At 44.5% G+C, this 23,863-nt stretch overlaps 1 protein-coding gene across 8 annotated transcripts in view; it reads left to right on the top strand.

Moving 5' to 3' along the window:
• STS (steroid sulfatase) overlaps positions 1 to 23,863 on the top strand; it is a 172,133-nt gene that overhangs the window by 48,229 nt on the left and 100,041 nt on the right. Inside the window, exons 3-4 of one of the 8 annotated variants that reach the window (XM_060086661.1) lie at positions 3,944 to 4,055; positions 5,804 to 5,859. The exons of 6 other annotated variants lie outside the window; for them this stretch is intronic. The gene's annotated coding sequence lies outside the window, so the exon portion shown is untranslated. The remainder of the gene's footprint in view (positions 1 to 3,943; positions 4,056 to 5,803; positions 5,860 to 23,863) is intronic. One more of the 8 variants, XM_060086658.1, reaches the window with a different exon arrangement.

Here is a 23,863-nt window from a genome sequence, read left to right as displayed (position 1 = left end):
TCAAGGAAATCCTTTGATCTTGTCTCTGGTATTTCTAATTCATTCCCATCCAAAAAAAAAAAAAAAAAACAGGTTTAGGGATGTTAAAGGTTTCTTCTGAACTGAAAAAAGAAAAGAGGAGGAAATCTGCTTTTTATGAGATATCATTTTCTTTGACGGGACCTGCCAGCCGTCTGTTGCTCACTCTGCTCAAATATCTACTAGGATAGTCAGTCTTTTTTTTTTTAATCCTTTGAGGATGATAAAAGCGTTCCTCAAGTGGACTGTAAATCCTTAATTAAGAATATTTGATGGCAGCAAATTTACCCATGATAGTAAAAGCACATCTGGGGGTCAAGATAATCCCAACCAAAAAAATGACCATGACTATTTTGTGTGTCTCAGAGAAAATGATGGAGAGAAGGTTCGTTAAGAAGTAAATTGGGACATAACGTAGAGCAGTCTGCGGGCTGTACTCTTTACCAAGAGACCCCCAAGAGTGGGGCACCTTGCTGTCACGTACCTCCTCATAGGAGGTAACAAGAAGGGCACCAAAAATCCGGTATAATATCCCTGCCAGGAAGGTTCAACCTGAATCTGTACATGAGGAAATAGACAAATCCAGAACATACTACATTGTCTAAGACAATTGAACCTGGATGCTTCCCCTAGAAGTCATGCAAAACCAAGAAAGGTCAGGGGTGAGGGAATGGTTCCAGATTTCAAAAGACCAAGAAACACAGGGGTATCTGAATCTCGAATGGATCCTGGATGGGAAAAAAGACCCAGGTGGTACAATTATTTGGGGACTGTGTAGAAGGTTTGTTGATTGAATCAGTGTTACTCTTCATAGTTTTCATGTTAGCGAGGTCGGGGGGAAACTTTGCTTACTCTAGGAGACCCAGGCCAAACTACTTAGGGGGTGAAGCGCCGTCCTGTGTGCAGCTCCCTGTGAAATGTCATGATACACAAATACGAGTACATGCCTTATTCTTTTAAAATCTTCTGATGTAGAAAAAATGTATGATGTATGCCTAGGTACCTCTGTGTGTGTACACACATGTGTACACATAGAGACAGAGAGCAAGCAAGCAAGTGTGGCAACATGTCAACAGTTAGCCGTCCTAAGTGAAGGAGTATACCTGGGTTTGTTTTTATTCTTTCGACTATTTTGTAAGGTTGAATAGTTTCCGAAAAACGTTTTTGGGGAGAAATACGTATGACGTTTTATTTTGCTTCTCCTGTTTGAAGAGGTGGTTTAGTTCCATTGATTTTTGTCTTTCAAATTTTGTACAGGGCCAGTCATTAGAGGTGTATGTTGTGTGTCCCTGCCTCCAGGGAGCTTCTGCTGACCATGGGGCCCCCCATATTCTGGGACCATTTTGGTGGATCACCCTACGGTGTGGTTGTAGGTTGTGCGCGGCGCGGCGTCATCCCCGTGGCTCTAAAGATGGTGAATCCATCTCTCTCTCTCTTTTTTTTTAAAATTAATTAATTTATTTTTGCTGTGTTGGGTCTTCGTTTCTGTGCGAGGGCTTTCTCTAGTTGCGGCAAACGGGGGCCACTCTTCATCGCGGTGCGCGGGCCTCTCACTATCGCGGGCTCTCTTGTTGTGGAGCACAGGCTCCAGACATGCAGGCTCAGTAGTTGTGGCTCACGGACCTAGTTGCTCCGCGGCACGTGGGATCCTCCCAGACCAGGGCTTGAACCCGTGTCCCCTGCATTAGCAGGCAGATTCTCAACCGCTGCGCCACCAGGGAAGCCCCGAATCCATCTCTTTGTACACGCTAGTTACAAAGTAACTGTGGAGGCTGTCATCTTGCCTTTCCGTGTAGCTTCTTTACATACCGTTGAGCACACAGTAGGTTCTTGCCAAGAGGTGCATTCAGAGTGTGTCCGTGACAGTTCCCATGCCCCCTTCCAAACCTTCCCGGCTCCTGCTGTGTCTGAACTGAGGACACAGGGTTCATGTGACAGTGGGCTCCGCCCTGAATACAGCTGAGGGAGTTGTGTCGGGATTTATGGGGAGAGGGTTCTGGTACCTCACTTTCTGTGTTTGTCTCTGTGTGATTTCCCGCAGCACAGTTAACTCAGGCGCTGTGGGTCTGTGGATCTTCGCGTGAGTGCCAGACTCACAAAGCCCATGGGCGTCCTCCCTGGCAAGCGCTGCCTGCCTTCAGAATCGATAGCAGTGCTTTTGTTCAGCGTTTTTAAAGAGGGCATGTGAAAAAAGAGACAAATATCACTTCTTTGTGGCATCTAAAGGAATGAAACATACAGACTTATTTACAAAACAGAAATGGACTCGCAGGCATAGAAAACAAACGTATGGTTACCAGAGGGGAAGGGGTTGGGGGAGGGATAAATTAGGAGGTGGGGATGAACAGATACACACTAGTACATATAAAATAGGTAAACAACAAGGACCTGCTGTAGAGCACAGGGAACTATATTCAGTATCTTGCACTAAGCTGTAATGGAAGAGAATCTGAAAAAGAATACATATATTGTATCACTGAATCACTTCTGCCGTACACTTGAAACTCACACAGCATTGTAAATGAACTATACCTCAATATAAAAAAAAAAAAAGAAAGATAGCGTGTGAAAAGACTTCAGGAACAAGGCGTTCCATTTATAAGAAGACAATTACAGACATTACAGACAATCCAGCCACATGCTTAGTTTGCCACCTTGACGTCCATTCCAGGGGAGACATTTAGAACGTTCAACCCGATATTCAGTGCTTGGCAAACCATTCCTGTTGGAACCCCGAGGGCTCCACTGGCTGCTCCTGGGAACTTCCTTAGGCCCCGGGATGTGGGAAGTGGTCTCAGTTGGTTCCACCCACTTGTAGCAGACGCACGCTGATAGTCATCTCTAGTGGACCTTCTTATGGACAGAGGATTTGTAAGTAAAAACAATGGCCCCTGATTTCCCCCCTGTCCTGTCTTCTAAGCGAGGACAGCAGTGAGGCTGGAGCCTGTTCAGTTATTTACATAAAGATGGGTGAGGTCTGTCCGTGGCCTCCCCTGTGTCGTACCCACGATTTCCTTAGCGGCCCTGCTGTTGAGCCACAGGGATTCACAACAACAAAAAGCCTCATGGATTATCTTGGAAGAGATGGCATTGATACGCGAAGCTCTCCAATGTAAAAAGCCCCGAAGGCCCCTTGCATGGGCTTCTTTGCTGTCTCTTGTTTCTCCAGCTGAATGTGGCACACCTTGGGCTCAGCCGGCTTCATCTCCCACGTGTGCAACACTCTGGCCTCCCATGATCGGTCTGCCTCCATCAAGGCCTTTCCCACCACCGGGAGCCACAGGCACCTTCTCAACACCCAGGCCTGATCCTGCCTCTGGCCCTACTAGAGCTCTCCAACGGCTTTCCATCGGAAGGCAGGTGGAATTCCAGAACCACGGCTGGAAAGGCCTGGATTATAGGGCTCCTGGCACCCTCCGTGTCCCTCAGGCCCTTCTTGCACCCGCCTCACCCTTGCTTTGTTTTCATCCTCCTCTGGACCTCCACACAAGCCAGCCTCTCCTTGCACTGGGCCTCCAGCTTGTAAGACCCACACCATGCTCCACGCGCCCTGGTCCCGTTGACAGTTTCATACCCTTGTGGATGTCTTCTTTGTCCAGTATTGATCTGGATCCTGTCTGCTTTTGCAGATGCTCTGTAAGCCCTGTGAGTACAGGAAACATACGACTCTCCCTACCGTCGTCCAGCAATGCAGGGTGCCTTGTAGATGTTTAGTAAATAATTGTTGAATACATGAATGAAAAAAATGGTTCCTCTGCTATATGAATACTGATATTAAGTGATATTCTTTGGATTTCAGTCAACCAAGAAAGTTGCATGCCAAAAAAAAAAGAAAAAAGAAAAAAAAAAGCCTTTCTGATGTGATTTGGCTTCTAACTTACACAATGTAAAAAATGATCTTTGTCTCTTCTGTGGGATTGCTCAGTCTTCCTCTTGGCCACAAGTGATGAAACCTCATACCTGGTAAAGATTGTCTCCCGCTCGCTGACCTGGGATTCCAGAGAGGAGCAGAAGTATCTGATTCCTGGCGTAAGCAGGTACTTTTTTCTGTTTAGTGAAACAAAATTTTAAACGAAGGTACAGGAATTTCCTGCCGTATTCCACTGCATGTATTTTACTCATCTTACTGACAGTCATTGAAGTGTAGCAGTTCCAATATTTATCCTGCATGTCCAGTGTTCTGTTTATTTTGATTTTTTTTTCCTATATGAAGCTCATATTAAACTTTCCATTTTAGGGGTGAGTTGTATGGAAAGATAGTCTACTGTGTTGTTTCAAGTATAAAATACGATCTTATTTGAAGTCAGTCAGGAAATAATCTATACAACAGCTTATTATTCTTTGTGTTTGTGTATAAAGTGTTGGAAGGTAGTCATAAAATGTCTGTAATTAGATTTTTATAATTTTAGGAGTACAATCTTTGAATTTTAAAATTATAATCAATTGCTGATGAGTGGTTGGTATACTACTACTTTAACCTACACCATTGTACTACGTTGTATCTCTGTACTGCCTTAAGAATATCTCTATATTGCTTTAACCTATACTACTTTATTTCTCTCTTTGTATTAAAATCAACTCTGGATTTGAAGGCCTAATGGAAAGTTACTAATTTATATTATGTTTTCCTAATTCCCTCCTTTCTTGACTTGAAACCTAGGTTCTTTCCTTGAATTTGAAAGTTTTATTAACTGTACATTAGTCTCTAGTTGTTTGGTTTTTTGCAGTTTGCTTCCAGAGCCTGAGGGGGTTTGCTGAGTTGCTTTGAATTGTGTAACATTTCATACCAGATGAATGTGGAGCTAGTTGCTTCTAGTTATGTTTCAAGTTTATTTATTGCTACAGTCTAATATTCAGGGAGGGGTTGATCAAATGCATAGCTAATGTACATTTACAGTAATGAGTAGATGTCATTTCCTTACTTAGTTACTTGCAGGTTTTGCTTTTTAAAATAAGCGTCAGCCAGGGCCTCCCTGGTGGCGCAGTGGTTGAGAGTCCGCCTGCCGATGCAGGGGATACGGGTTCGTGCCCCGGTCTGGGAGGATCCCATATGCCGCGGAGCGGCTGGGCCCGTGAGCCATGGCCGCTGGGCCTGCGCATCCGGAGCCTGTGCTCCGCAACGGGAGAGGCCACAACAGTGAGAGGCCCGCATACAGCAAAAAAAATAAAAAAAATAAAAAAAAAAATAAGCGTCAGCCAAAAAACATCGACTCCAGAATAAATTTATCTTTCAAGGACAATTCTATTTGCTAGAAATAGGAAATTGCCTAATAACGTCCTCACTTTTGGAGACATTATCGTACAAATCCAGAAGATAAGTTTGTTAAGCACATTTAATAATACTGAACATCATACTGATAACTAAAAGTAATTTTGGTTTCCTATTCAGAAACCACACATTTGAAGTGTTAGAGAACTTTGTAACGTTCCATGATTTTTAAAAAACTACTGGTCTTTAGTTTATTTCAGATATTATTGTAAGTCATCTTCCTTAGGAATGTGAAGAATTGGTTTAGTCCCCATTCTCTAGTTTCCTTCTCAATAATTTGAAAATATCATTTAAGTACTATTTTTTTTGCTGTAACTCTTTCATAATATTGGAAAGCATTCAGTAGCTAAGATGAAATTCCCTTCAGAAAATTTTGTATCGGGCTTGCAGGAAACTTTGAAATTCTACACAGTAACCTTAGACTCTGAAATCTCGAATCACCTTACAATGTCTGTGATGTAAAAAAAGAAGGCTGCAGCTTTCCCAACCTTATTAGTGTGATTACTCTCGTGACAGTTGTATTTCGAGAGGCAGAAGGAGTGGGATAGGACCAGGCTGCATCCTAAAAGCAAGTGAGTTTCCAGCTTCCTCTGTGGTCTTTGGGCATTTGTTGGGTCAAGTGGGAAAGGATGGGCGAGGGACAGAGGGAGGAGACATGACGCATTTGGGGTGTTTCTTTAGTGATGAGAATGAGCCTCCTACAACAAAGTGGATGCCTAGTGCCGTGGTTCACACCTTTCCCCAGCTCTGAGTCTGGTAGTGGGAGCTTCCCTGGGTTCACACCCCCCACGAACTCAAGTCCCAGTAATCATGGTGCCTATCACACACACTCGCCCACAGCACAGCCCCCCCTTGGACTCTCATTTTCCAACCATTTTGCCCCCTTTCCCCTCATCCCCCCCTCAGCCGCCCCACCGTGGAAGCTGTCATTCGACATGTAGTTTGCTTTGCCGCCTACAGTTTGAATGAAGCCATACATAAAAACCATATAGTGGTCTTAGACACACACACACAGACCTGTGTTTATATGTAGTCATTTCTGGTTCGGCACCCTTGTGGATTCCATGTTGAGAATGTTCTCCAAAGGGCATGTTTGTGGTGAAACGATGAGTCAACAGCGAAGATACTCCTTTAAGAATGTTCTCAACATGAAAACCCAAACCCCACTTTGTGTTTTTTCTTAGCCTCTCTCTTTCTCTCTCTCTCACGCACACCCAGACTTTTTTTCTTTTTCTTTTTTTTTTTTTTTGCAGAGTTAGAGTTAAATGTGTCACTGTGATCACTACAAAGAAGAGCCATCAGGTTCTTTCCCTGTAGGAACAATTTCACTTGACATCCTGTCTCCTTTCTGGCTGTTCTCTGGGAAGGACAGGTGTCCTCTTATCATATCCATACTCCTGTTGCCACTGCATGCTTCTCAATAATGATCTACCCATGACTGGCTGGTTCTTTGTGTGTATCTGTGGGATCCCCCCAAGTGGCTGGCTCTTTATGGTTTATGTGTGTCTGGGGGGATCCCCCTGAGTGGCTGGCTGTTTGTGGTTTGTGTGTATTTGGGGGGGGTCCCCCGAGTGGCTGGCTTTTTGTGGTTTGTGTGTATCTGGGGGGGATCCCCCTGAGTGGCTGGCTCTTTGTGGCTTGTGTGTATTGGGGCGATCCCATGAGTAGTATTTTATTGTTTGTGTGTATTTTGGGGGGCAGTCCCGCAATGCTTTGGGCCACCGCCCTGGAGGTTTGGTGCATTTGTCTTGGAACACTGATTTAGATGCTTTCCGTCCCATTGTGGGTTTCATGGACATTGATCCGCCAATGCTATAATGTAAGAACAGACAAAACCTTTGAGATGGGTAATCCGAGCCCTCCTCAGGCTGTGGGCTGGCCATGTCCCTGGCCAGGACGGACCCCTGAAGTCATGCCCACCGCCATCATGGTGTTTATTTCCTCCTTGCAAATCCACAGGGGTCTCAATTTGAAATAATTGCTCTACCTTTTATGTCTCTCTTTTCAGCAGAAACCGTGGGGATCATTTTCCTTTTTCCAGCTAAACCTACCGAAAAAGAGGCTGGGATAAAAAAATCGAGCTTTACCATTGATGAGGGTTCTGAAGGTGGGGAAAACCCAAGGTTTTAGACCTAGGGTATGTTTGCTGTTGTGTCTTCAAATTCTGCACTGTAATAATCAGAGCTTTCTTTCACGAGGGGAAAACTGTAGAGACTAGAAATCTGTGTTAATTCAATTCTCTGCAACAAGTATTTATTACCCATTTATTATGTGCTTGTGCTAAAGGAGTAAGGACTTAAAAAGGGAATCTTTTTTTTTTTTTTTTGATTCTATGACAAGGGCCAGACGCACAGTATTTGGCAGATCATCATTCTTTAACAAATTGAAGTTTTCTCAATTAGGGTCTTTCAGGCCAACTGGGAGCCCAGGGTCATTTTCTTTTTTATTCCCATTTGTACGAATTATTGTATTTGAGGAGTTAGGGGCATTTACTCTGACAATGTCTCCAGCATCAGAAAGACAGTATGATTAAATTGTACTTTGCAGGCTCTTTTTCTTTCCTGATTACAAAGATAAGTAGAACATTCGATACATAGATACAAGAAGGTATAAAGCATCGTGTAAATACTGGTAGTCCTGCTCCTCTAGAACTATCATCTTTCTTTTCAGTTTTGTGTATACACGTCTATGCACACAGACACAGAAAACATACATATCCATATATAAATATGAACTTCTTTTATTTGCGATCTTGCTGCCTTTAGTTCCTGTCAGATTTTGCCTTTCCCACCCTAAACTTATACCCTGAAGTTTTTCTTCATGAAAAAATAATAGTCTTCGAAAATCAAGAATTTTAAGGGCTGCATAATATCCTATTACATAATTTATTGAACCTTTCCCCAACTCTTCTGGCTTCACAAATTTCTAACTAAGGTTGGTAGCAATATATTGATAAGGGACACGAGTGTTGTGTGGGTCTCTTGATATTTTCACAGAAAACAAAATTCCTAGAAATGCAAACACCAATTCAGAGAGTGTAAAACTGTTGAGACTATATTCATCCTCACATATGCTCCCAAGCGTCCAGGGAGCATATGTTCAATAACATAACCCACGAGCAGGAGTCCCCGTTTTCCGAGATTCAGCCTCATTCTGTCATTGTATTTGCCACATTGATAGATTACAAATAGCATTTTCCCTCTGTTTTCTTTTTTTTTTCTTTTTTTTTTTTTTTTTTTTTGCGGTTCACGGGCCTCTCACTGTTGTGGCCTCTCCCGTTGCAGACCACAGGCTCCGGACGCGGAGGCTCAGCGGCCATGGCTCATGGGCCCAGCCGCTCCGCGGCATGTGGGATCTGCCCGGACTGGGGCACGAACCCGTGTCCCCTGCATTGGCAGGCAGACTCTCAAACACTGCGCCACCAGGGAAGCCCTCTCTGTTTTCCTTTTAATTCTTGATCCCTAAGGAGGCTGGACATTTTTCATGTGGATATGAATTTATCATGGTTTCCTCGTTCATCGCTTGACGTTTTTTCATTAGGATGTTGATGGCGCCCTCCGCCTTACCATACCTCTCCTTCTTAGCCAGTTGCTTAGATACCCTTCTCCATTCTCAGATCATGGTTCATAATCACATAGTTCCTTTGAATTACTTTGTGGCCCCCGCCTTGTTTTCCACTCTGGATTCTTCTCCAGTGCAGAGTCTTTGTTGCATGTTGCTGCAGGCAATGCTGCTGGTCTTGGACATGTCTGGTGCCCAGATTGCACAGATAAGAAATACCAGATTTTGGACCATTTTTCCCATAACATAGAGTCTTGGGAACTCTGTGGTCCTCCAGGTGAGCACAGTAACGAGGGGTAGGTGTCAGGATTTCAGAGGTAGCTTTGTAGCTTTCATCCAGGTGCATTACGTTGCAAGTTGAGTGTGATTTTGACTGCTCAGCTATCCTCTTTTTTTTTTTTTTTTTTCTTTTTGCGGTATGCGGGCCTCTCACTGTCGTGGCCTCTCCCGTTGCAGAGCACAGGCTCCAGACACGCAGACTCAGTAGTTGTGGCTCACGGGCCCAGTTGCTCCGCGGCATGTGGGATCCTCCCAGACCAGGGCTCGAATCCGTGTCCCCTGCATTGACAGGCAGATTCTCAACCACTGCACCACCAGGGAAGCCCCATCATTTTTGATCTATAAGAACGGCTATTTCAAATGTTTCATCCTAACTCTGTGATAACAAGATCTTGTCCCATTTCTCAATCATTAAAGCTTTTCTTTTCCATTGCAAACAAACATTGAGCTCTAGGATCCAAAAAGCATTAAATAAAAGGCAAGGGTGGCCCTCCGTTGAATAAAATATAAATTCTAAGTTGAAGAGCTACCCACAGTTAGGCTGAAACACATTGCTGTGAATTTATTTGTTATTTGATCTGTCGTGCAGATGCAGTGGGTATCAGAGGAGATAATTCATTTGTGTGCGGTGGGCAAGCAAATTGATCTTCTTTTCCTGTAATCCATTTTCATGTAAAGGAAACACATTTTTAAGAGCTGCTGATTGATTTTTCTGCATTCCTCGGCAGTTGCATTTTTATTCGGAAAAATAAGCACACTGCTCTCAAATCACTTCTGCATGCATATATGACTTCTGTTGGCAGGGTCCTCAAGTATTTCCCTGACATGTGCAACCTCTAAAGATTAAGGCAGAATGGGGAGGTGGAGGTTCAGAGAATATTGCTTATGTTCTGACAATTCAGTCAAGAGAATCTCTCTCATGAGCACTTTCAGGCAGGGGAAGGACTGAATTTACAGTTTTCCCTATTGGTTGAATTCATAAATGTTCATTTTAAACACTGTAATGTTTCTAAATGATGTCAATAAAAAAGGTCTTGTACATAATGATGAGATAACCAAACCCCAATATTAAAGGTTTACCACAGCATGCAGGAATATTGGTAGATGGAGGAAAATTTAGAGTTCAGAGTATTTTAATGTTATATTCCAAATTGGGCCTTGGATAGAAAAAGCATCATTATGTCCAAAGAAACTTGCATGTACGCTTTCTGGTAGTTTTGTCAACTCATTCCTGATTATAAACTGGTCAGGAACGTAGCACAGAACTGAAGAATTACTCTGTAACTTAACAGAAAGAATCATTTACGTGATAACTTAACGGCTTGTCCAAGGTTACACCTATCTGTTAAGAGTCATGCCCTGTCCACAAATCAATGTGTGCAAATATTTTCTCAGTTCCCCACTGTCCTAGGAGTTGAGTTGGTTGTGGAGGGCATGAGACGAATGGTGTCCTGGCCTCCTGCAGTTCTAGAACAGCAGGAAAACCAGCCATTAAATCAGATGCTAACTTTTTTCTTTCTTTTCTCATTTCCTCCCCGAAGTCTCCCTTCCCTAGGTTCTTCGCTTCCTTTCTATATTCACTTTCTGTGACTGCTGTAATAATTGCCACCAACTTTGTAATAAATCACCACGACATAGATTTATTATCTTAGGGTTCTGGAAGTGAGAAGTCCAAAGTGGGTTTCACTGGGCTAAAACCAAGACGGTGGCAGGGCCAGTTCCTTCTGGAGACTGAAGGGCAGAATGGTTTCCTTGCCGTTTGCACCTTCTAGAGGTGCCTGCATTCCTTAACCTCCTGGCTGCTTTCCTCTGTCTTCAAAGCCAGCAGAAGTAGCATCTTCCAATTTCTCCCCGTCTTCACATTGGGCTCACATTGGGCCCCCCTGGCTAAGCCTGGCCCATCTTCCCATGTCAGGGGCCTTAACTTAATCACACCTGCAAAGTCCCTTTTGCCACTTAAGTTTTGCCACTTAAGGTAAGATAGTCACAAGTTCTGAGGATTAGGACGTGGACATCTCTGGGTGGTCGGGACTCAGCCCACCACGATGCCCGTTGTTCTATCTGCTCTGAGGTTGCTCCATCCAGACAGTGTATCCTGGGCCTTTATGAGATGCCATGGGCTGTGCTGAGCCCCATACCACGTAGCGTACAGATGCAGCTTAAAACCTATTTGTAGGTGGTACGAAAAAAAGAAAAGAATTTGATATAGTGATGAATACCACAGATTTTTTTCCATATGTGGGATATGGAAATACATTTGTAAACCAAATCTCCTAGCCTGAGATCTCTCTAGCTTTGGATAGGAAAGCATTTGGTTTAAGATTTATACCCACTGTACTCATTTTCTGTTGTTTCACAACAAACAGTGGCTTTAAGGAACCTCTGTAAATTATCTCCCAGCCTGTGTGGGTCAGGAGTCCAGGCCAGGGATAGATGCTCCTTCTGCTTAGCCTGTCACCAGGCTGACCATCTCTTCTGAGGCTCAGGATGCCTTTCTAACTTCAGTGGGTGCTGGAAGCATTCAGTTTCTTGCAGTTGGGGTCTGAGTTCCCTGTCTCCTTGCTGGCTGTCAGTCATGGGCCACCTTCAGCTCCTAGAGGTCACCCACCGTTCCTGGGTACATGGGCCCTGCAGGCGGTTCTCATCACAGCTATTTGCTTCTCCTTTGATACCAGCTGGGCACACCTCTCGTGACTTCGGAGAGACTTCTGGGCTCCGCACCTTTTAAGGGCTCACCTGATTAGGTCAGGCCCACCCAAGGTAATCTCTCTGAGATTAATCTGTCTGAGTCAACCGATCAGTGCCCTGATTACAGGAATGACACCCATCCTATTCACAGGTCCCGCCCCCACCCCCCTCAAGGAGAGGGGATTATACAGGGTGTGTATAACAGTGGGGCAAGAATATTGCTGGTGTTCTTAAAATTCTGCCTAATTTCTCTGGCTTGGGTTTGTGGACCTTGTCTCCTTGGAGAAAGCTGTCCTCCGTGCAAACGACTTTCTTTCTCTTTGCAGCCACTGTTTCTTGAATCCCATAGTGTGAGTATGTCTGTGGCATGCTCTTGGGGTCCCCATCATCATTTGCTGAGATTCCCAGTGGCCATCCATCAAGATCTCTCCTGGTGGGGTTCAGGGAGAAGGCTGGACGGCTCCTGGACCCACATGGCACTCCCTTTCTCTCTTTTTTTTCTCAGTCGCAGAGCTGGAGCATCCCTGCCCTGCTCCACATGGGGGGAAGGCACCTCTCCCAAGTCTGCAATCCAGGCTGGGATTGAATCCAAACATCTGGATGTCCTTTTCCTGCACCGTCTTCCAGGGCCTCCCGCATGCAAATCCATCACGTCCATAGTTGTCTGTGGGTTCTTGACTCTCGCTCCCCATTCTTGGACAGTCAGCAGCCATCAGTGTATAATGAATTACTTACAGGGCAAAAGTTAAGAAATGCAGGGTAGGCTGTGATAATATTAGGGGTATGCACATAAAACTGGCCTTAGAGGAAGATTTGAATTGAGATGGGGACGTGGTTATAAATACTTGGGAAAGAACTATGTCTCAAGATAGACTAGCATCTCTTGGACTTTATCCACTGAGAGTTTGCCATGTATAGAGGGGCTTTTATATAATGCTGACGTTTGATTTTGGGGGTCTTCTTGCCCTTGGAGTTAGTTTTTGTGTGTGTGTGTTTTTTTAAGATTTTTTTTGACGTGGACCATTTTTAAAGTCTTTACTGAATTTGTTACAGTATTGCTTCTGTTTTACGTTTTGGTTTTTTGGCCGCAAGACATGTGGGATCTTAGCTCCCCAACCAGGGATGGAACCCGCACCCCCTGCATTGGATGGCGAAGCCTTAACCACTGGACCGCCAGGGAAGTCCCTGGAGTTAGTTGTTTTAAGTAGATAATTCATGCCCCTGGAGATAATCCCTCTGAGATCACCCAAATATTTACATATTTACATACACAGGAACCATGCTTCTTCCCTTTGGATTATGTGATGAGGCATTGTACTGAACCTAACGATTTTCTTGCTGACAATTACTGTGTTGCAGTGAGTTTGCACGATATAATTGTAATCAGCATTAAATGCAGGACTTGCTCTCTCAGTGTCTGTGTATCTCGTTTTTATTGGAAGTGGTACCATTTAAAGTGGTTTCTAATCAGTGCACAACCTTGTTACTGTTTCTTCTCTATGTGTAAGAATGATATCCATCTATGACCTAGACACCACCGCTGTCCCAGGCCAACTCCTTAGTATTTTGTGTGCCTCCCTTGGCTTTTTTCTTCCTACTCCTGGCCCCCACCCCGCCCCACAACCCCCATCATGTTAGCTCTAAGGATTGTCATGGAGATTGTTGGGTGACTTCAGCTCTTTTGGACCTTCTGGTCTAGAGGACCTCTCTATAATCCTGCATCACCAAAGATAGGATGCTTGTAGCCAGCCTGTGGATGAGGACCAAGAGGGCCACACACAGAATGGGTGTAGGAAGCTCAGGGCTTGGGGTCCAGTTCCTTTGTGTCAGGTGTGGAGACAGGATCCCAATCACAGGAACTCAGAAGTGAGCCCAGGAGGCTGTTCAGGTGTTGGCCTTAGAGGCCGGCAGTCAGGCGCGGGGATGGTGTGTTAGCAGTGGGCTTCTATGTGACTAACCTGTAGATGGTACTTCCACTTTCTGACAGCATGTTCTTTCTCAAACTCTGCAATGATTTCTTCCATTTGTTCACTGAAACACCAGTCTTGGGACTCAGCAACCTCCTAATTACCAATTCCAGAGCTGTTTTCTCATGGGCTTTATACAATTTGATAATTTTGACTAGATCTTCATTCTTCAAAGTATAGTTTGTATTTAAGAAATAAATGGGTACACAAAACAGAAGTTAAAGTTATCCATTATATCACTGGTTTGAGTTTGTAATATGGAAGTAGGTGGAAGTCTTCTCATCTTCCAAAATAACCATTCAGAAATAATCTTTTATTAACATTTTGATGTTATTTCCAGTAACTGCAGTAATTCCAACTTTTCTAGTAATTGTTTATTCCAGTTTTAAAAAAATATTTAAAAATTTTATTCATGGGGCTTCCCTGGTGGTACAGTGGTTGAGAGTCCACCTGCCGATGCAGGGGACATGAGTTCGTGCCCCGGTCTGGGAAGATCCCACGTGCCACGGAGCGGCTAGGCCCGTGAGCCATGGCTGCTGAGCCTGCGCGTCCGGAGCCTGTGCTCCGCAACGGGAGAGGCCACAACTGTGAGAGGCCCGCGTACTGCAAAAAAAAAAAAAAAGAGAGAGAGATACTTGAGAAGGGATGCCAAGACTTGGTTGGGAGTCCCTGTTTCCAGGGAGAAGCTCCTTCTGCGAATATGGGATCTAAATTCCCGCTGGTGCAGAAACCATGAACGTGTTACCGAGTTCAAGGTCCTACTGCTCGCCACACAACAGACCAGTGAATCAAGAGACAAGTTGTGGGGACAAGGAATAGCCACTGTGTTCATAAAGCCAGCAGACCGAGAAGATGGTGGACTCGTGTCCCAAAACCATCTCACTCGGGTTTGGGTGCTGGTTTCTTTTATAGAAGAAAGAGGGGGTATTGAGGAGGTCAAGTAAGAAAGGGTATAAGTTGTTGCTAAAATCTCCTGGTTCTGGCCAGACTGCAAAGGGGGTGTGTTCATTTCTTCCTTCCTGCAGCCATTGACAGGTGGGCCTGGCCAGGATGTTTCCTGTGAGCTGAACAAAGGTATTTTAGCTTGATACTCATGACCTGGAAGGCAGGGGGCCCAGAGGTGGGCCACTGGCTATAATTTAAGGTATAGGCAACATCCTTCTAGTGATGAACTTGTAGCAAAAGCAGTAGAATTACAGAGATGACAGTAAAAGAAACAGATCCAACCTGGAGTTAGATTTGTTCCTCCCTGTTACAGACGGAGGGTAAATGAATGGAGTTTCCATCTCCTGGACCTCTGCTCACATCCCTGACCCGGAGATGGTGCCTTGAAGATCGTGAGAATGCCTGTTGTTTTAACCTTGAAACAAACCGAGTTGGGAAGTTCATGGGAGCGACCCGCTTCTGTTGGATATTCTCTTAACACACATTTCCATGTACTTGTTTTTATAAACTGTTGTTGCTGGGTAATTTCCATTGATTATAATGATTTTCCATGAGGCTTTGCAAGGGCAGGTTGAGCAAGGGTTATAAATGGGACTAATTAGTAAGATACAAACTGCTTTTATGGCCTTTTCAAAACATTCAGATGACCCGTAATTAAATTATGTTGCCAAATTATTTGTTCATTATCATCTTCCTATCAAGTTTATTTCATCAGGAGACCCCATCCACCATCTAGTAGGCAAAGAAAGAGACGTCCTGTGAATAGGTGCCTTGGAGAACACTGGTCTGGTTGGGTTTCTTTCCTATGGCGTACGCTTTTATTTTTTTCTTTCTGCTTCAGTATATCTTTAGATGTTGAGTTTGCTTATGGACTGATGGAGTCTCCAGGCTGGGAAGGATTATACTAGTCACTTTGTTCAAACTCCCGGCTTCTTGGTGAAGTAATCCCTCTGCAGTATCCCCAACAGATGGGGTTTTGTCTATCTCCGATAGATGCTATCTGACAGGCTGATCATCTTATGGTCTGGCAGCTGTTATAAGGTCATGGTCCTTATTTTGCACAAAGTCCTAGCTCTGGCCTCTGAGACAGCCACTAAATTCCTTCTCTCTTTTGCAGACAAGCCACTCAAACAAATTGAAAGGCAAGTGCCTTTCGCGCCCTGGGTGGAATGTTCCCGATTCTTGAGAGATCACATACGCAAAATGGTCTTTGCGCCCCTGGGCATCCTGTTTGGTCTCACCTCATAGCCAGGTTGTCCCCTGTACTTATTAAATAGCAGCCATCTGAACTGAAAAATATTACTCCCACTGTGGTACAATGTGTGAAGAGTCCAGTGTAAATTCTCTTCCTGCTCACCAAAACATCTCCATATTAACGGGTACCAAGCAGCATGAACTTTAGCCTTTGTGACTTTAAGTCACTCCATGGCTCACCTGCCTAATGCTTAATTTCTCATCCATTAAAATCTCCTTCGCAGGAGCTGCAATCACGCCACATCTTTTTTTTTTTTTTTTTTTTTTTTTTTTGCGGTACACAGGCCTCTCACTGTTGTGGCCTCTCCCGTTGTGGAGCACAGGCTCCGGACACGCAGGCTCAGCGGCCATGGCTCACGGGCCCAGCCGCTCCGCGGCATGTGGGACCTTCCTGGACCGGGGCACGAACCTGTGTCCCCTGTATCGGCAGGCGGACTCTCAACCACTGCGCCACCAGGGAAGCCCCCCACGCCACATCTTAATGTCAGCGTCCTGGTACCAATGATTATGCTTCTTAAATAAGTGGATTATGGGTCTTGACATTGAGTTTAATTTTGCTGATCTTCATCATGTGTTCCATTTACCAAGGTCTTTCTGAGACTTTATTCTCTTCCACAGCACAAACTCGCCCCCACGTGCTGGATAAATATTCTTGTAGTTCATCCATACACGTCATTGGTGTAAATTATTGAATAGAGCAAAGTTGTAGAGCACATTCTCAAAAACCTTTCTCATTTTCTACAACTCTTTGGCAAATCAGCACTCCTTTGGACCATCTGTTTATCCAGCTACAACTCATAGGTACTGTCACGTGAGATTTTTCAGATCCTGGGCTAGAATTACGGTTCATTCTTTGGCTGATATTTTCTAGTAGGAGTTGGAGATCTGGTGGCTTGATCGTAAAGGATGAGCGGTGTGCTTTGTTCCTAGTGAGTTCATGATGGTGCCAGGGATTACCATGTGCCCTCCACAGTGCACACAAACCACCTATAGAAATACTCTTTCAAGAATCTCGTGGCAGGCTTCCCTGGTGGTGCAGTGGTTGAGAGTCCGCCTGCCGATGCAGGGGACACGGGTTCGTGCCCTGGTCCAGGAAGGTCCCACATGCCATGGAGCGGCTGGGCCCGTGAGCCATGGCCGCTGAGCCTGCGTGTCCGGAGCCTGTGCTCCGCAACAGGAGGGGCCACAACAGTAAGAGGCCCGCGTACCGCGAAAAAAAAAAAAAGTAAAAGAATCTCACGGCAGATACATCTTGAGGTAACCAGTCTCAAGTTTATCATATCTTCCTTTTTTTTAAATTGGAGGATCGTTGACTTACAATGTTGTGTGATTTTCAGGTGTATAGCAAAGTGACTCAGTTATACGTATATGTATCTGTTCTTTTTGCAGATTCTTTTCCCTTCTAGGTTATTACAAAATATTGAGTATAGCTCCCTGTGCTATACAGTAGGTCCTTGTTGTTTAGCTATTTTACGTATAGTCATGTGTATATGTTCATCCCAGACTCCTAATTCATCCCTCCCCCCGCTTTCCCCTGTGGTAACCATAAGTTTGTTTTCTGTCTGTGAGTCTGTTTCGGTTTTGAAAATAAGTTCATGTGCATCATTTTTTAGATTCCACATACAAGTGATGTCACATGATGTTTGTCTTTCTCTGACTTAACTTCACTTAGTATGATAAGCTCTAGGTCCATCCGTGATGCTGCAAATGGCATTATTTTATTCTTTTTTATGGCTGAGCAGTATTCCATTGTATATATATGTATCATATCTTCTTTATCCATTCCACTGTCAGTGGACATTTAGGTTGCTTCTCTGTATTGATTATTGTAAATAGTGCTGTGGTGAACACTGGGCTGCATGCATCTTTTCAAATTACAGTTTTTCTCTGGGTCTATGCCCAGGAGTGGTATTGCTAAATCATCATATCTTCATTTTTTTACTTAAAAATTCTCTGGTTGTTTATGAATGAGATCATCACCCTGCATGCCCCTCTAGTTAGTATGTGCACGTCTCTGGATATTTACCTAATGCATACAGCTACTCTATGATGATGCTGAGCACCGTTTTAATAAATAAGGAGCTGCTGTTATTAGCTATTTAATTATGTAGAATTGTATTCTGTTAAGTATCATCATGTTGCTGCTTGACCATGGATCTTCTGGGTTTATTATTGCTACAGCTATCTGATGCAGGTTCCATGTCTGAGGATCGTTGCCGATAGCGTGTCTGCTTTGTACAAGATGCTTTTCAGTGAGGACACCCCAGTGGAATGGAGCACAAAGAACAAAGCTGTATGTGGGGAAAGATGCCTTCAGCTGTGATACCCAGAGTTATTTTCAAACTAACCTTTAACCCAGAGACCATTATCATCATGAAGGGTCCTGTATTATCTAGATTTTCACTGTTTCCCCTCAAGACAAAGAATGTTCCCCTAAACAGAGGACCTGAAGATAACCTTTTCCTGCACGCACATCTTCCGTTCAGCCCGGGGAGTTCTTTGTGAACTTTGTATCCCGAAGACTGGATCTACTTATATATTTATGTCAAAACTGCTTTACAGCTGAAGGCAGTTTGAATTACTGCCTAGTAATCCTATTAATTGATTGACAAAGCCTATAGATACCATTTATCCAAAAGGTACTACCAGTGGAAGACAATGAACATGCTTAAATTCTTTTATGGATCCTTTGACATATTTATTATTATTATGGATGTTTCAGGGGCTATGCCTGATCATTGTTTTCAGTTCCATTATGGTTTATTACAGGATATGGAATATACTTCCCTGTGCTCTACAGTAGGACCTTGTTGTTTATCCATTCTATACATACTCGTTTTCATCTGCTAACCCCAAACTCCCACTCCATCCCCCCACTTGGCAACCCCAAGTCTGTTCTCTATGTCTGTGAGCCTGTTTCTGTTTCTGATAGGCTTATTTGTGTCATAGTTTAGATTTCACATATAAGTGATATCATATGATATTTGTCTTTCTGTACGTCTGATCATTTTAACAACTGCACATCATATGCTACTTTACATCTAAGGTATGTATAGCTATGTGTATGCATAGTTTATATATACATTTCTACATATATGTGTGTGTTTATACGTACATATCTTTAATGATGGACATGGAGTGTAAAAGAATAGCGAACACTGAATTGCATAATATTTACCCCTGGAAAACATCACACCCCCTTGTCTACCCGGCCTCTGGCGTGAGCCACTCTGTCAGGTTAGATGTTACTTGTCGTAGCTTTAATTAGGTTGAGTTCCCTCTGGCTTCACGGTCTTTGCTGTGGGGTCCACACTTCCTCTTTAACAGAGCTTGGGATCTGAGCCCTGGTGAGGGTCACAGGATTTCACTCTGCTTTACAGCCTGGTTGCTGGCTTATTGGGTCTTTGAGGAAAGCTCCTTGTTCGCTCTCCTGCCCTGGATTTGCTGGACCCATGTTCCCATCCTGGCTAGGGGGCAGGGACAGGTGTGACTGCCCGTGGGTTTTAAAAATGATTATTTTAATGGAGAGTGTCCTATTGCTGGTGAGAAGGTGAAACGCTGCAGCCGCTGTGGAAAATAGTCTGACACTTCCTCAGTTAGTTAAACATAGAATTTCAAAATCCAGTCCACTCCTAGGTGTCTGCCCAGAAGAACTGAAAACAGGTGTTCAAACAAAAACCTCTGTATCAGTGTTCGCTGCAGCACTTAGTTAAAATATCCCTAAAGTGAAAGCAACACAAATGTCCATTGACAGATGGATAAAGAAATGCGGCATGACCCTGTGCAGTAGAATAGTACTCAGCCGTGAAAAGGGATGAACCACTGACACAGGCTACAATGTGGATGAGCCTTGAAAACTGATGCTCAGTGAAAAAAGCCCAACACAAAAGGCCACATACTGTAGGATTCCGTCTATAGAAAATATCCAGAATATGCAAATCCGTAGAGAAAGCAAGTTGGTGGTTGCCAAGGGCAGGTGGGACGAGAAAATGGCACGTGAGTAGTAGATGGGTGCAGGGTTTTCTTTTAGGTGAGGAAAGCATTCTGGAACTAGACACAGGTGATGGTTGCATTACATTGTGAAGGTACCGAATGCCTGAGCCGTACACTTTTCACTGGTCTGTGTGGTGAATTTGATGGTATGTGAATTTCTCCACGATTAAGTACGTGATTATGACTATGAGGCTTTGTGCTTTATCTTGTCAACGTGAGCATTGGGGGTCCCTTTGGCTTTCTACCTCTTAACTGGCAGTGAACGCAGTGCTTTTTTCACATCCTATAACTTCTGTTTCTTTTAACATTTTCAACTATGGACCTGTCTCCTAACTGTACAGAGGCTCACTGTCAGCATTTGCATTCTGGGGTGTCGTCGAAGGGTATTTGGGGTCCGATGGCAAACAGCCAGACAGTGCAGATCCCGGGAACCAAATTCAGACCCAGAGCCCAGAGGTCTGGAGCTGGGGAAACTAGCGTGAATGGGAAGGTCATGGGGAAATAAACAGAGGGGTGCGTGGGGTGATCCCTGAACACCAGGCACCATCTGCAGACTACGTGAGCACCGTGGGAGGGATGGTGCCCTATTCCTGTACTACTAAACCTTTTTTATTTTTATTTATTTATTTATTGGCTGTGCCACATGTCATGCAGGATCTTGGTTCCCCGACCAGGGATTGAACCTGTGCCCGCTGCAGTGGAAGCATGGAGTCTTAACCACTGGACTGCTGGGGAATTCCCTAAATTGTATACATGCGTTCTGCTTAACCAAAGACATTTATTGGACTTCTTTTAACCATCTTGAGACACGGAGGATGGTTTCAGAGAAAGCAAAGCGACACATGCTTAGCTCTGTTGGAGTTTGCATCGTCCTCTGCCTTGGTTTGTTTCTGAACTCCTTCTTCCAAGAGGAAGAGGCTGGGAAGATCCCCATTCCAATTTGCTTTCACTTTCGCCTGGACCATTGAGGTCGATAGAACAGGGGAGCAGGGTGCCACTCTAATGGGGAATGAGGGGGCTGTGCCTGCTTCCCCAGACCCTGGCCCTGGGAAGGCTGACTCCTTGGGGGGAAGGATGGAGGGCAGGGTCTGGTGCTGGTCAGGGGACCAGGCTGTAAGCCCTGCCGACACCCAAGCACACAGGGCTCTTTGCTGGAGAGTCCCATTGTCTCATTGTACATGTCAGGCCAGCTCACAGTTCCCTGAGGCCTTGGGGCGAGTTCCCTGCAGACTCACAACCAAGGACGTGGTCATTCCCTCACTTTGGACAAATTTAACCCTGCATCTTCCTCTGGCTGGATTTCATACCTGGGAGAATGCTCTGATGATGATGAGGCCATGCATTTCAGCTGTGCACCATCTTAACTACCGAAGCAATTTTTTAGAAAAATCCCTTTGCATTCTGCTTATAGTAAGTGCCCTGTGCACTTATTTATAATCTCTATAAGAACCTCAGTGATTCTGTGAGTGCTGGGGAGGGAGCACCCCATCCTCCCTGGGAAGATGGCCAGGCTGATCATCATTTCTATGAAATTCCTTCAAGGCAGAGGGTTAACTAGCTTGCTGAAGCGTGAGCTTCGGAGTAACAGCTGACCATCCCGTTAGTGGGGATGTCCTACTTGTTTTGAGCCATCTTTGTCTTGTGCCCTAATCTGGTTGTTAAATTGGTCAAGCTTGGCCCAGATCCTGGTAGCTAAAATAATGCTCTTCTTTCTCATCTCAAGTCATGGCCCTCCTGAGCGGTTCTCACCCCCGTCACGAAAGCTTTAGTATCGCAGGGGGAACAACCCCAGAGGCGTTCTGATGTTTACAGCACAGGTGACAATATCAGGATGTAAAGAAGCAGTTCATGTCTTTCCCAAAGCCCTCACTTTCTCTTCTGCTGCACACTTTCTACTTTGTATTCTGTTCTTTTTCCTCATGCAGTTTCATTCTATCCGATTGCCTATAATGTAGGCCCATTCCTTCATACTGTGTTAGAAATTTGGGTGAATAAGTTCATTTATATCTTTTTTTTAAATTAGATTCCACATACAAGTGATATCCTATGGTATTTGTCTTTCACTGTCTGACTTCACTTAGTATGATCATCTCTAGGTCCATCCATGTTGCTGCTGATGGGGGGAGGGATAGATCAGGACCTTGGGATGAACACACACACGCACACTACTATAGATAAGATATATAACCAGCAATATATCCCTGTGTGTGTCTAGCACAGGGAAGTCTACTCAGTACTCTGCGATAACCTATATGAGAAAAGAATCTAAAAAAGAATGAATATTCGTATACGTATCACTGAATCACTTTGCCGTACACCTGAAACTCACACAACTTTGTAAATCAACTATACTTCCACTAAAATTAAAATTTGAAAAAAGAGAAATTCAGGTGAGATCGGGGTACTGTGTTTTGGCCAGGCGATGCAGGAATATGCACATATCCCAAATCTGTCTTCACGCAGGCTCTGTTCCTCCCCGTGAGGTCCCTGAGAAAACTCTGTGTGCAGACAGGACCTCTGTAGACACAGCAACACTGTCGGCTCCAGCCCTGAACCCCAAAGAACTCTAGCAGGAGGGACTAGACTCTGCATAAGCCAGACGGCCTGCCATCACTTCCTCACTTGGAGGAAGGGGTGAGGGAGCTCTCTGGGGCCTCTTGGATAAGGACACTAATCCCATTCATGGGGGCACCACCCTCATCATGACCTCATCACCTCCCAAAGGCTCCACCTCCAAATAGCATCTCATTGGGAGTTAGCATTTCCACATATGAATTTGGGGAGCATGCAGACCTCCTGATCTTAGCCGTTTCTATATATGTTTTTCTTACAGAATCCTTCTCTAAATCACGCTTAGCGTTAGAGAGGTCATCCAAACCTGGCTTTCTCACCCTTCCTTCCATACCCCAGTGTCATGATCTATCTGCTCACTATTCTCCGGGACCGAGAACTCTCCAGCTAGGGTGACTCTCAACATACCAGGAAGGAAGGTTTTAGGATCTTGACACTCCCCAGCATTTTGAGGACCACTCCGGTTACACAGTTTTCTTTGTAGAATTCAGCCACTTGTAAATGAATGAAAACCTGAGGTGAGCCCTGGTGCGTGGTGGATAATGGCACAGCCCTTAGGATTGGAGACTGAGCAGATTATTAGGCAGAGCAAGAGAGAAATGGCTTCGTCCCACACAGTTGTCTTAACGATAAGCGCCCTGTGCACAGACGTGCCACAGATCCTGGGCCTTAGGGATCTCGCTGGAGTAGTTAGAACTGGAGCAGCAAGGGGAGAATCCCGTTTACAAAGTCACTCAGATGCATTCCAAGTAGAAGTGTACAGGAGGGGCGTGCATGGTCATAACAAACGCTGTTACAATTAATTCCAGCTGGCTTTATCTATGGGAGGCCTCTCTCTCCCTCTCTCTCTCTCTTTTTTTTTTTTTTCAGTGTACCTATTTGATTTTGGTTTGGGAGGTGGTGGGTGGGCTTTCATGTGGGATCTTAGTTCCCCAGCCAGGGATTGAACCCGGGCCCACGGCAGTGGAAGCGCAGAGTCCTAACCACTGGAGACCACCAGGGAAGTCCCAGGAGGCATCTCTTAATTACAGAACTTTGAAACCGCATAGAGAACACTGTTTTAAAAACGCTTAGCCTTCCAAAGTGTAAGAAAGTGCAAGGGAATTAAGCTCTAGCAGGGATTCTCTGTGTTGGTTGTTCACATTTGTGAATGTGCTAGATTTAGCACAGCTCCATCTCAAAATGCATTTTTCTTTTGCTTTGGAAAAAAAAACAGTTGAGGGTTAAGACAACCTCTTATATTAAAAGGCAATCCATTCATTAACAAAGTGACATTTGACTGTGCTGTATACCTGAAACTAACACAACATTGTAAATC

This window comes from Mesoplodon densirostris, chromosome X, assembly GCF_025265405.1.
Source record: "Mesoplodon densirostris isolate mMesDen1 chromosome X, mMesDen1 primary haplotype, whole genome shotgun sequence".
NCBI classification, from domain to species: domain Eukaryota; kingdom Metazoa; phylum Chordata; class Mammalia; order Artiodactyla; family Ziphiidae; genus Mesoplodon; species Mesoplodon densirostris.
This window is presented reverse-complemented; position numbering and strand designations above follow the sequence as displayed.